The sequence below is a fragment of the Diceros bicornis genome, chromosome 15 (genome assembly GCF_020826845.1).
Source record: "Diceros bicornis minor isolate mBicDic1 chromosome 15, mDicBic1.mat.cur, whole genome shotgun sequence".
NCBI lineage: Eukaryota > Metazoa > Chordata > Mammalia > Perissodactyla > Rhinocerotidae > Diceros > Diceros bicornis.
Window position 1 is genome coordinate 33,864,623 of NC_080754.1, and position 14,102 is coordinate 33,878,724.

General features: G+C 38.4%; 1 long non-coding RNA gene across 1 annotated transcript; it reads left to right on the forward strand.

Annotated features, from left to right (window-relative positions):
- Nucleotides 1–3,251: 3,251 nt before the first annotated feature.
- LOC131414863 (uncharacterized) lies at nt 3,252–11,490 on the forward strand. Its single transcript, XR_009222247.1, has 3 exons — nt 3,252–3,537; nt 4,231–4,345; nt 10,173–11,490. It is a non-coding gene; the product is annotated as an uncharacterized LOC131414863 (long non-coding RNA).
- The last annotated feature ends 2,612 nt before the right edge of the window (nt 11,491–14,102 follow it).

Sequence of the window (14,102 nt, forward strand, 5' to 3'; positions counted from 1 at the left end):
TTTGATTACTGTTTCGATCTCCTTACTGGTGGTTGGTCTATTCAAATTCTCTACTTCTTCTTGATCCAGTTTTGGAAGGTTGTATGATTCTAAGAATTTAACCATTTCTTCCAGATTGTCGAATTGGTTGGCATATAGCTTTTCACAGTATTCTCTTATAATCTTTTGTATTTCTGAGGTGTCTGTTGTATCCTCTCCTCTTTCATTTCTGATTTTACTTATTTTTGCATTCTCTCTTTTTTTCTTGGTGAGTCTAGCTAAACGTTTGTCAATTTTGTTGATCTTTTCAAAGAACCAGCTCTTGATTTTATTAATTTTTTCTATTGTTTTTTTGGTCTCTATTTCATTTATTTCTGCTCTGATTTTTATTATTTCCCTTCTTCTACTGATTTTGGGCTTTGTTCTTCTTTTTCCATTTCCTTTAGGTGCATTGTTAGATTGTTTATTTGAGATTTTTCTTGTTTGTTGAGATAGGCCTGTATCGCTGTAAACTTCCCTCTTAGAACTGCTTTTGCTGTATCCCATAAATTCTGGCATGTAGTATTTTCATTTTCATTTGTCTCCAGGTATTTTTTGACTTATTCTTTGATTTCTTCGTTAACCCAGTCGTTGTTCAGTAGCATTTTGTTTAATCTCCACGTATTTGTGGTTTTTCTGGTTTTCTTCCTATAGTTGATTTCTAGTTTCATACCGTTGTGGTCAGAAAAGATAGTTGGTATTATTTCAATCTTCTTAAATTTATGGAGACTTGTTTTGTGGCCTAATATGTGATCAATCCTGGAGAATGTTCCATGTGCATTTGAAAAGAACGTGTATTCTTCGGTTTTTGGATGGAATGCTCTGTATATATCTACTAGGTCCATCTGTTCTAGTGTGTCATTTAAGGCCAATGTTTCATTATTGATCTTTTGTTTGGATAATCTATCCGTTGGTGTAAGTGGAGTGTTAAAGTCCCCTACTATTATTGTGTTACTGTCTATTTCTGTTTTTATGTCTGTTAATAATTGCTTTATATATTTAGGTGCACCTACATTGGGTGTGTAGATATTTACAAGTGTTATATCCTCTTGTTGGATTGTTCCCTTGATCATTATGTAATGCCCTTCTTTGTCTCTTTTTAGTTTTTGTTTTAAAGTCTATTTTGTCTGATATGAGTACTGCTACCCCAGCTTTCTTTTCATTGCCATTTGCGTGGAGTATCTTTTTCCATCCCTTCACTTTCAATTTGTGAGTGTCTTTAGGTCTGAAGTGTGTCTCTTGTATGCAGCATATATATGGGTCTTGTTTTTTTATCCAGTCAGCCACCCTATGCCTTTTAATTGGAGTATTTAGTCCATTGACGTTTAAAGTAGCTATTGATAAGTATGTACTTACTGCCATTTTTTAATTTTTTTTCTCAGTGTTTTAGTAGTCCTTCTCTGTTCCTTTCTTCTTCTATACAGAATTGATGGTCACTTTAGTTTGACCTCTGTCTGAAAGCTGTACTCTTTAACTCCCCTCCTCCCTCCTTTTATGATTTTGATATCATATCTAACCTCTTTTTTGTGCATTTGTATCCATTACGTTCTTATCATGGAAATAGATAATTTTTCCTATTTGTGGTCTTCTCTTTTCCCCTTAAATCAGTCCCTTTAACATTTCTTGTAGCACTGGTTTCTTGGTGACAAACTCCTTTAATTTTTGCTTGTCTGGGAAATTTTTGATCTCTCCTTCCATTTTGAATGATAACCTTGCTGGGTAGAGTATTCTTGGCTGTAAGTTTTTTCCTTTTAGCACTATAAATATATCGTGGTATTCTCTTGTAGCCTGTAAGGTTTCTGCTGAGAAGTCAGCTGATAGCCTTATGGGGTTTCCTTTGTATGTAACTTGACATTCTCTTGCAGCTTTTAGGATTCTCTCTTTATCTTTAATTCTGGACATTTTGATTATGATGTGTCTTGGTGTGGGCCTCTTTGGGTTTATCTTGTTTGGGGCTCTCTGTGCTTCCTGTACCTGGATGTCTGTTTCCTTCCTTAGGTTAGGGAAGTTTTCATCTATTATTTCTTGAAATAGATTCTCTGCCCCCTTGTCTCACTCTATGCCTTCCGGGACACCTATAACACGGATGTTAGTGTGCTTGATGTTGTTCCAGAGGTCCCTTAGACTGTCCTCACTCTGTTTAATTCTTTTCTCTTTTACCTGTTCACCTTGGGTAATTTCTTCTAGTCTTTTGTCCAGCTCACAGATCTGTTCTTCTGTATCCTCTACTCTGCTTTTGAGTCCCTCTAATGAATTTTTCATTTCCAGTATTGTATTCTTCATTTCTGATTGGTTCTTTTTTATATCTTCCATTTCTTTGTTGACATTCTCACTGAGTTCATCTATTCTTCTCCCCAGATCAGTGAGCATCCTTCACACTCTTAGTTTGACCTCTCTGTCGGGTAGGTTGCTCATTTCTGTTTCACTTAGTTCCTTTTCTGGGGTTTTGTCCTGTTCCCTTACTTGGAATGTATTCTTTTGCCTCCTCATTTTGCCTCTTTCCCTGTGCTTGTGTCTACGTATTAGGTAGGTCAGCTACGTCTTCTGTTCTTGGATAGGTGACCTTATGTAAGTGATGGCTTAGGAGGCTTCCACTGTGCTTCTCTCAGTTCTCAATGTTCCAGGGGTGACCCCTATGTGGGCTACGTGTGTCCTTCTGTTGTGGCCTGTTTGCTCTCCCTGTAGGTGCCCAGGGAGGCCGAGTTATGCTCCTGGCCAGCTGTTGTAATGCTCAGCTGCTTGTAGTTGTTGTGGGCCCTTCAGTCTCTTTATCAGGTGTGGGGAGCCCCAGCACAGTTGGCTGCAAGTTCTAATACTACATTTGTGTTGCAGTATTTCTTTTAAGTGAGTAGGCCCCCAGCGTGGCAGGTTGTTAGGCTCAGGGCCTTACAATTGCTGTAAGCCTCTAGCCTATTAGGTCTCTTGTCAGCTCTCTGAGGATTGCAGCTGTGTGGGGCTGGCCTCAGGCACAGGAGCACCCAATTGTTTCAGACTTGGGAAGGTGGGGCAAACCCCCTATGTGGGTCTTTGAGAAGCACAAGTCTTCTGCAGCTGACAAGTCCTGCCACCCACAGGTCCACAACCACAGTCAACACTGTCCTGCCCCATGTGCACACCCCGACCTCCCCAAGTGGACCCAGTCTCTCCACGGCAGGAGCCCCACCCACTCTGCCACCACCCCACACTCTTTACCAGCTCCTTGTGGACACCCTGCCCCACTAAAGTTGGCTCAGTTGCCAGGCTGCAGAGAATCCAGTCACCAATCTATACAGGCCCACTAGTTGCCTGAGGGCTTGTTGTTGGGTGGGGCCAGTCTCTAGGGTGGGCTGCTTGCCCTGGCTGAGCTGGATTAAATCGGTGCTCTAGTGGGTGGGGCAGACCTGGGCTAGCAGGCCCCAGGGAGAACTCCAATGGTGTCTGTGTCAGCACGCCCACACCAGGCCACAACAATGGCCGCCGCCAATGTCCCAGTCCCTGGAGAGATCTCACCCTCACCGAGATGCACTCAGGGCCTATTAGGTGAGTCTCTTTTCACCACAGCACTGTGCACCTTTCTTTCTGGTGATTTTAGGATGCTTTCTGAAACGGGTGAGTTTGCGCGTGGGCCCTTTAAGAGCCGGTTTTAGTTTCTTTGTGAACCGGGTTTTCTGGGGGTGCTCCCCAATGTTTTAGTAGCAGGCACAGTCAGATATTATGCCGCTGGTCTCGATTGTGCTGGGTCCACAAAATGCCCACAGCGGGGGCGCTCCCCAGCTCAGGGCCCTGCGCCTCCAGGGAGGCCGCGTACCTGTGAGCTGCTCCCGGCGGCCGTGAAGCTGGTGGGTTGTGAAGGTGGTGTTTTTTCTCTCCAGAAGGGAGTTTCTGCCTCTTCTACCTCAGTTAGGTTTGTCCGTTGTTGCAGGAGTTCCTCTTATCCAGTTTTCAGTTCTGTCTCAGGGGTAATTTTTCCCTGAGTAGTTGTAAATTGGCTGTGTCCGTGGGAGAAGGTGAGTTCCGAGTCTGCCTATGCCGCCATCTTGACTTCTCTCTGATATTATTATTCTTGAACTAATATTATCTCTACAAACAAAAATTTAAAAAATTTTCATTTCTTCTACCTTTTCCCCTTCAGGAATGGAGGTTAAGTAGGCCTTAGAGTTCTTTAGTTCTATGCTGCCTTCCCCACTAGGAGTAATTAATAACTATTTTGTGTTTCATATTCCCAAACTGGAGGTGGAGCTGCTCTGAAGCCATTCTCAACATGCACAGGCAGTGTTTTGAAAAGCTTAGGCCTTTGAGAGAATTAGGTCAAACTATCCACAAGGAAGCCCTGGGGACTATACAAGAGGTGAGTGTTATCGAATGAATGTTTGTGTCTCCCCCAAACTCATATGTTGAAATCCTAACCCCAAATGTGACGGTATTAGGAGGTGGGGCCTTTGGGAGGTATTCAGTCATGAGGATGGAGATCTCATGAATGGGATTACTGCTCACATAAGAATGGACAGGAGAGTTTGCTCGCTCTCTCTCTGTTCTCCACCATATGAGGATATGGCAATCTGCAAATCAGGAAGTGGCCTCCACTAGACGCTTGATCTACCAGCACCTTGATCTTGGACTTACCAGCTTCCAGAACTGTGACAAATAGAAGTTTATTGTTTAAGCCCCCCAGTCTATGGTAATTTGTTATAGCAGCCTAAGCTGACTAAGATAGAGAGTAACCCTGGAAACCGGCTGGGTGTAGTCTCCCCGGAAAGTCAAAGTAAATAGCCACGTGGGTTCCCTTAGAGGCTATGCTCAGAGGACTTCAGCACTGAGGGAAAGTCGAGGATCCCTGTGTTTCATGAAGATGCCAACCATGAGGGTCATCATTCACAACACAATGTTTGAGAAACCAAAGAAAACAATGGCACTGATGGAAATAACCAGACTTTTAAGTCTTCTCCACAAGTACCTATTTGTTAGGACCATGTGAGTACTAGAGAGGGAAAGGAGTCCATCAAAAATTGATAATCAACTTCTTGCCAATCTTAATGAGTTGAGAGTATACAGGAAATTTTAATTTGATTTAGAAAAATAAGGAAATACTTGCAACAGTTAATACCTATTAGATTTAGTGAATGAATTAATCGATCAAACCATGGTTTGAAAGCCACTTGTAAAATACTTAAAAGTTTATAGAGAACAGACAACATTTTTGTCTTGTTTATTTTTTGATAGATCCTGAAATCCATTGGTAGAGAAATAACAGTATAATTAATCCATCTGAACTTTGGTGAAATCACATAACTTTATAAGAAATTATAAGAAAATGAATAGAGTATAATTTTTCTTTCTTAAAAGACTCAATCCTTCAAAAATGGAAGCATTTACAGCTTATTTTGAAATATCCCTACTTGACCAAATACTAATTTTTGTCAATTCTTCCTACAGAAATAACACCAGAGGAGTAAAAACTAAATATGAAAAGATGTCTATCACAGTATCATTTATAAAATCAAAAAGTTGGTTACCAAAATTATATAATTCATTTAAGTTAGGACACTAGTTAGAGAGAAAGGTAGCACTAAAAATAAATAACAACATTTATTGATCTATAAGAGTCATAAATTAGGACTATCTTTTGAAAACTAGAAACTGTGGTTACAGCAACATTGAATTTAGTTAGGTAAATTACAGTCTACTTACTAAAAATAATGGTTATGAAGACTATCCTTAAAATGCATATTCAATTTACCTCAATAAATATGCATTACAGTGGATATATAGCAGTGAACAGGATAGATACTATCTTTGTCTTTAGGGAGCTGAAATTTTATTAGCTCTTGAAACTGTATCTATAGTGTGATTTCACCATGTAAACATTATTAGCATATGTACTAATAATTAACAAAAAATAAAGAAGAATTTGTGCCTGATTTTTAAGGTAGTGAGTAAAATTTGGGGTGATTTTTTTTTCACATTTTATTTGTATTATTTCTATAATACTGTTTAGGCAGTACATTTAGAAATAATAATTGATGACAAACCTGATTATTTAATCCATTGGCATTGTAAGTTAGATTTAGTTTGTAAATATTTATTGAGCTCTATTAGGTAACAGGTATTATGATAAAGGCTTTGCTTGTATTTCCTCCTATAATCCTTACAATAACAACATATGATAAATATGAGGTTTTGAGAAATTAAGTAATTTGCTGAAAGTCAAACATATGATAAAAGGCTAAATCCAACCTCAAACACGTGATTCCAAAAGCTCTGCTCTAAATCACTATTGCCCACCCACTGGAGAAGCCCCTGTAGATGTTCTACACCTTACTTAATTTCCTGTTGGTTTCATGCTAACATTAAATACTGAAAATAATAACCCTAAATTTGGCTATGACCCAATGGAAGGTCTCCTGGGAGACTGCTGGCCTGGTGTCAGAGATCCCAGATGGGAAACCCATACAAGCCGCCTTCCTAGGCTTACTTTGGCAGCATATATTTCGATCCCAGATGGAAACTGAAAGTGAACAAAACCAAATTGAACAGCTCAAATATGCAGGATTGATTCAATTCAAGTTCTGTTATTTTAAGTGAAATTTTTAAAAAGTTAAAATCAGGGGATGGGAAATTGTTTAATTAGAATGTTTTTCATGTTGTCTTTTGACTATAAAGTGTAGCCCTCTAAATCATAGTGACTAATCAGAAAAATAATACCTTTTTGCAGTACATTTTACCCCTTGGATAAGCCACTTTCACGGTTCTTTTCTTAGATCTTTGTGTTTTCCTCATGTTTTTTATCCTTATTTCACCAGACCATATTTGATACACCAGGTACTCATCATCAGATAAAAAAGGCAAAAGGTTTATTCCCTCTCAAAAATGGGGTAAACCTAGATGTCAACGGAAATAAGATTATCGATTTGTAATTTAACCTTAGCTGTAGAGGTGAGGCTCCTCCTCACCCCACCCTGCTACTCAAACTGTAATATTCCCACGGATGCAGCATTAATATCAGGACTAAGAAAATACCTCCTCTTACACAAATGGAAAGAATATACTTTTTACAGTAAAAATGTTCTAGGCTGAATCCTTATTCCATCAATCATCTAGGACAATTTCTGTAATCTCTCTGACTTTCAATATAGTGAGTAGGAGGACTAAGGTTCAAGATGGTTTAGTGGGTAAAGGTCAGCTTATAAATTAATTTGTCTATTAAGCCAATATTTCAGATTTTACTTTGAAGGAGAAATATAATTTCTATGAGAGGCTTTGTTTTTCTTCTACAAGCCCTGACATTAACGGCTGTGTGTCTGTGATGTGTTGTGTCTGTGATGACTGTGTGAGAGTCTTTGTTTTTCTACCACGAGTTTTCTCTGTCTGCGGCCATGGTCTATATTCTCTTTGGTGATTGCCCACTTTGATGCTGAATGATCCACCCTTGGGTTCAAAAAAGCCTCACTTCGGAGTTTCAATTTTATCAAAAGAAAAATATATCTCTGTTAAACAGAAACTTGAATATATAATACAAAAGGAAATTAAAAATCCCCTCTCGATCTCATGCAGCTCCACCCCAAAATGCAGGATGTCCTGCTAGTTTTAGTGCAGTTCTGTGTAATCATTTCACATACATGTTAGAGATCATGTGTGAATACATACTGAGTATGGAAACCAAAAATTACCAAGTATAAAACGGAAAAGGTTATCAATTCACATTTTAAGAGAATTCACCAAAGGCTACCTTAAGAGAAATTTCTCAAAATATACAAAAAGTGTCCTATTATTTTAAAAACATTTTTAAACAATCCCTCCTCCCCTGCACTCAATACTTTTCCAGAAAAAATTAGATCCATCTTATAATAAAGGACACATTACACAGTAAATATAAATGTTAAAATAATTTGGGGGAAGGGACTGATGCTGGGGAAGAAATAAAGTTATGGAAAAATTAGATTAACAATACTTACTTCCAATGAGCATTAAATTTAGCTCACAAACATTTTCGGGGGGAAGATATAGAATTACTTTTGTGTCAAGACTTCCACTGAAATTCTTATGTCTGACTCTTTCCTACTGATCAGAGAAAATTAAGAACTTCTCTGGATTTTAATTGTTGAGGAAAAACCCCCTCCAGGTCTCTGAGGAAGAAATTAAGCTGAAGTTTCACCAACGGGGAAGGGAGGAAAGAGACAAGTACTTGGGCAGTGAGAGAGATACAGCCAGACCTGGAGGAGAGTTGGATTCTCTGGGGGGAGAGTAATGGAAATGTCAGAGGACTTATGGGGACAGGAACTTGCACTCTACTCCCACAGAGAGAACTGGCTGGATAGCTGGGAGAGGGTCAGGGCAATGCACCTGCAGGATGGCTTTTCAGTACCACTCCTTGTGAGAACGAGTAACTGTGCATCTGGGCCAAGAGGCATCTCATAGTAGAATGACCAGAGCTAACTATGGCATTGAAATAGTGAAAGGACTGTGCATTTTGCCATTATCCTGACACCAAGAAAGCTTGTGGAGCACCATCATAAGTAATATTGGATATTCTGCTAGGTTGAGAGATAGAGTCTCACGTCAGGTTTAAGTTAATCTAGAAAAAAATGTAAATATGGTGTGTCTCGCACACAGCTTTTATACAATAAATTCATACATGCTACATGTAAAATGAGTTATATCGTCGTGATAAGATTTTCCTACTGAAAAAGCCACGTGTGTTATCCACCAAAACGTTAAATCTCTGCCATCTGCAGACCTGTTTAAGTATTTTTGAAAAAAAGCTGCTTTGAAGGTTTACAAAGTAAATGCTTTAAGTAAAAAATCTTGTTTCCAAAGATGAAGTATTTTCGGTTTTGAATATTCAGTAAAAAGTATGTGCTGTCTTGTAGGGGAAAGACTGAGGCGAATATGGGCATTAATTTAAATATCAACAGCTTTTTCCGGTGGGTGTATTTGCATAATCACCCACCCACTCAACTACTGGGATTAAATCCCTTCATACTTCCGGTTAAACAAACTCTCTGACGCTTTTCCTCAAATCTTTATGCAGATGTCAAGACAGTTTGGTGCTAGACATCTAAACGGAAAAGTTACAAATTCCGGAAATCTGTCAGCTAGTACTTCTGTGTAATTCATCACAAATATTAATTATCTCTATTCAGCAGCAAAAGTGGTAGTAAAAATATTAATGATCAATTTTTGGACAAACCAACGTCTCCCGGATTTTGGCAATAGTGAAGAGATGTAAATATTTAAGTGCACATATTTTGAGTGTGCTACATGTGAAATGTCACCAGAATATTATTTATGCATTTTTATTGCATAATTAGAAACAAACCCAACAATCAATATTTGTACTTTTGAGACCTGTATAAAATAACTCTTATGTGCTACTTCGAAGCTTCTTGGTCTCATTTGTCTCTTGTTTGTACCTATGGGTACCAGCTTTGCATGAATAATGATAGCCCCATCCCTCGTACCTGTGCCATGCATCTCTTGTTTCCTGCTCCCAAGAGTCCCCTGTTAATTGAAAGGCTTGGGAAGCAATGGGACCCAGCTAAGTACTCATGAAGCACAATCTAGAATGACACATTTTTGGGTGAAACATTGATAAATGGGAAACAAAATACACTGTCCTGTGATGCAGTTTATGCAGCCTATTGGTGGTTGGGATATCAGCAGTCAATTGCATTTTGCAGCAGACAAATCAATAGCATGTCCTAGTAATTGGCTTTTTATTTTTCTCTACTTCCCTCAACATTTCCCTCACTCCTGTTCCCTGGTATTGTACTTCTCAATAACATGGTCTTAGGTAAGTCGTTTACCTCAGGCTCTGCTTTCTGTGGAACCCAGGCTAAAACAGGACCCTCTATATATTTCTCTGTCAATTTTTTATCCAATTATTATATATTACTAAAACATAAAATGTATTTTCAACCTATCTTTAATTTTTTTAAATGTTGCATATTCATGTTACTTTGTAAATAAAAGATGAATTATTTTAAAAAATGTTTATCTTTTTATTGTCAACTTATTAATATATGATTATGACATAGGCTTCTATAAATGAGAATTCTGTTTTAAAAAGAGTATAATTTTAAAAAAAGCATTCAATGCAAAAAACAGAAAAACTAGGATAAAATGTTACAAAATGGAAAATGAGCAGACAATTAATTACTTGCATTAAATATTATTAGGAGTTCCAGTTCAAAATGGCACCATAGGAAGCTCCTACACTTACCTCCTCTCATAGACACACCAAATCTACAGCTACACAGGGAGCAATTTCCTCTGAAAGAAATCCAGAAACTAGCTGAGCAACTTCTACACATTGGGCAAGCAAGAAACTACTAACAAATAAATGGATAGGAAAGGCTGAGACATGCTCTGGCCATAAACCCCACCCCACCCCAGCAAAATATAATCAGGAGAAAACTCACAACTCTCGGCTTCTCCCTGAAGGGTAAAGGGTTTGGACCCAACATCAAGTATCCCAAATTTTAAGACTTCCACCTGAGAGGCCCCCTAAACGCTAGCTCCAAAAGCCAAAGGGATTTGCATCCACGAGACCCACATGACTATAGCAAGCAAAGAAAGAGTTCCTAACAGGCTCCTCAAGACTCACTGTGGCTATCTCCCCAGGGCTCAGCACAGAGGTTACAGACAGACACATCCAACTCCCAGTCTTTCCCTGACAGAGGTTTATTTACATATTGTAAAAGCTGCTGCCTGAGGGTCAGGCTTCTAATTTAGCACACATCTAGGGGCTGACCCCGATCTTTCCTGGAAATCAGGGATGCCAGGGGGTGCCATCTCCATGTTATCCCCCTGGCCTGCTCCAGGTCACCAGTGTCGCCCAGGAAAAAGCTTGTGCACGTGGCTGACACCCTGGTTTATGTGGCTGCCACCTGAGCATGCACCTGTTGATCTCCTGGCTCTGGTGGCCAGAGGGGCTTGTGTTCATGGGTCCCACAGGATTGTAGCAAACAAAGAAATGGGGCAGTGGAATTCATCCGATCAAAGGAGTAAAAAGAAAAAAAGAGTGAAAATATCGTAGGGGATTTATAGGACACTATGAAGTGGACAAATATTTGCATTATAAGGGTCGCAGAAGGAGAAGAGAGTGAGAAAGGGTCAGAAGACTTATTCAAAGGAATAATGGCTGAAAACTTCCCTAACCTGGGGAAAGAAACAGACATCCAGATCCAGGAAGCCCAGAAACTTCCAAAAAAGATGAATCTAAAGAGACCCACACCAAGACACATTATAATTAAACTGCCAAAATTAAAGACAAGGAGAGAATCTTAAAAGCAGCAAAAGAAAAACAACTTTTGTTACCTGCAAGTGAACAGAATGACTATTATCAAAAAGACAAGAAATATCAAGTGTTGGCGAGGACATGGAGAAAATGAAACCCTTGTGCACTGTTGGTGGAAATGTAAATTTGTGCAACCACTATGGAAAACAGTATGGAGGTTCCTGAAAAGTTAAAAATAGAACTACCATGTGATCCAGCAATCCACTTCTCAGTATCTATCCAAAGGAAAAGAAAACAGGGTATCAAAGAGACATCTGCACTCCCACGTTCATTGTGGCATTATTCCCAATAACCGAGATATGGAAACAACCTAATTGTCCATCAATAGACGAATGAATAAAGAAGATGTGGTGTGTGTATATATATGTGTATGTACATAATGGATTATTATTCAGCAGTGAGAAAGAAGAAAATCCTGCCATTTGAGACAACATGGATAGACCCTGAGGGCATTATGCTAAGTGAAATAAGCCAGACGGAGAAAGACCAATACTGCATCATATCACTTATATGTGGAATCTAAAAAAAAATCTAACTCATAGAAACAGAAAGTAGAAAAGTGGTTGCCAGGGGCTCGGGTGTTGGGAGAAATAGAGATTGGTAAAAGGGTACAAACTTTCAACTATAAGATGAATAAGGTCCGAGGATTTAATGTAGAACATGGGGACTATAGTGGATAACACTGTATTGTATAATTGAAATTTGCGAAAAAGTAGAACTGAAATGTTCTCACCAACAAAAGGTAAATATTTGCAGTGATGAATGTGTTAATTAACTAGATGGGGAGAATCTTTTCACAATGTATACATGTATCAAATCACTATGATGTACACTTTAAATATCTCACAATTTTATTTGTCAATTATACCTCAATAAAGCTAAAATTAAAAAAATGTTATTGAGTAGGTATAGTAAAAAGAAATATTAAAGCTAATCATGAATATGTAAGAAAAATGTTATGGGAACCTATCAAAAATCTTACAAGAAATTTTCAGATATTCCCTGTTGATGAAGGAGATGGGAAAAATAATTTTTGTCGTTCAAGAATGTGGTGTTAAATCTCTATTCTAACCATAATAAATGCAGTAAGGTATTATTTATTTAGTCTTTAACAATGTAATTTTTTATAATTTGAAATGTTAGTGGAAAAGTTTTTCTTACATGTGAAAGAGAAACACCTTCAAAGAAAGCATTTTTATCTATGGCAATGCTGTACAGGATAGTAAATAGTTTCCGTTGCGCTTGAAAATACAACCCCTAAACAAACAACTGCCTACTAACGAACACCGCTTTGCTCTCAATAAGGTAGGATGGCAAGGGCAGCTTCTTTTCAGCCCTTCAAAAGCTAGTTTCACTCACAAGGTAACATAAGAGATCCTTAGTTTTAGCATCTAATATCCACCACATAAAGCTACAAAAGTAATCTCCCTAAATATTAGCTTTCCTTCCGAAAATCTCAACACCTCCCATAGCCTTATAAGGAAAGTTCCTACTCTTTAGCTCAACACTCATGGTCCTCGACGATCTATCCCCAACCTATCTTTCTAGTCTTATTTGCCCCATTCTTCTACACATATTCTACTTAGCAGGAATCCCTGATGAGCTTAATTGAGATTCAGGATTGGTTATGGCTGACCTATTTGTAAGCAGCACCTAGAAGCATGTATTTTTCATGAGTTGGTTTTGGGTTGAAAAAGTTCTCTAGGGGGAAGTTTCTGTTCAAGCATTACAGAATGTGGAATATAAGCTCCATGACAAGACCATAATTTACTCATTAGTCTTGTAGCCTAAACAGTACATGGTCAGTACCCTGTAAATACCTGTGGAATGAATGATCAGATCACTTGGGAGAAGATAAAGGGAAAACAGAGAAAGCTGGTCTTATATGCTAGTTAAAAGCTTTATGAAGAGGTCTTATCTGGGCAGATGCTGAAGGAACTTTTCCCAAGAGGTCCTTTCGAGACACTGAAGCTCAAGCTATCCTGCTTTTAGGCTCAGAAAAAAGTGGGAAACAGAACTTTTTCCCATTTCTCCAGAAATAAAACTTGGTTCCTATACTTTGAGAACTGAAACACAACATAGCCTCGAATAACAACGAAAGGAATTCAGCTTCCTTTTGATCCCTTATATTACGTACAGCTTTAGAGAAAGCTAGAAGAACACCATCTGCAGAACAGCTTCTGCAGATTGAAGCCACTAGACAATGAATGTGTGCTCACTGAGATCTTGTGTATTAAAAGTGGGGTAGCATTATTGGAGAGTTTGTACATTGTACTTATATTTTAGCAGCAACAAATTAGTCATTTCCTAAAATATCCTCTACATTCTGTATATGTAGAATAGTCTTTGCATATGTTTTTCTCTTTGCCTATACTATCCTTCTTTCTCCATATATGTTAATATTCTGCTTCAGTTAATATTCTATTTATACTTCAATTTCCCGCTATAATTATTTTGTAGAAACTGGAAAAGCCTAATTAAATATCCAGCATAGCCATTTGCAAATAAAGAAGGCATTCCCAATCCAAAATATAATCCTATCCTGCATAGGTCTTCAAAGATATGGCCACCAAAATTTCACTCCAAACAGTAGTCAAAATCCTCTCAACTCTTTTAGCTTTTGCAATTCCTTCTTACCTCTTATCCTATGTACCTTTCCCAGGTTTATGATACCCGAGTAGAGAAGACACATGAAAGAATATTTCCCTCTTCCTTTCTGTTGAAGAGTGGAGGCTTCTCCTGCCTCTTATTACTCTTTCAAGAACCTATTAGAACTTGGGGTCTCTGATAGGCTGAATAACTCCTCTCC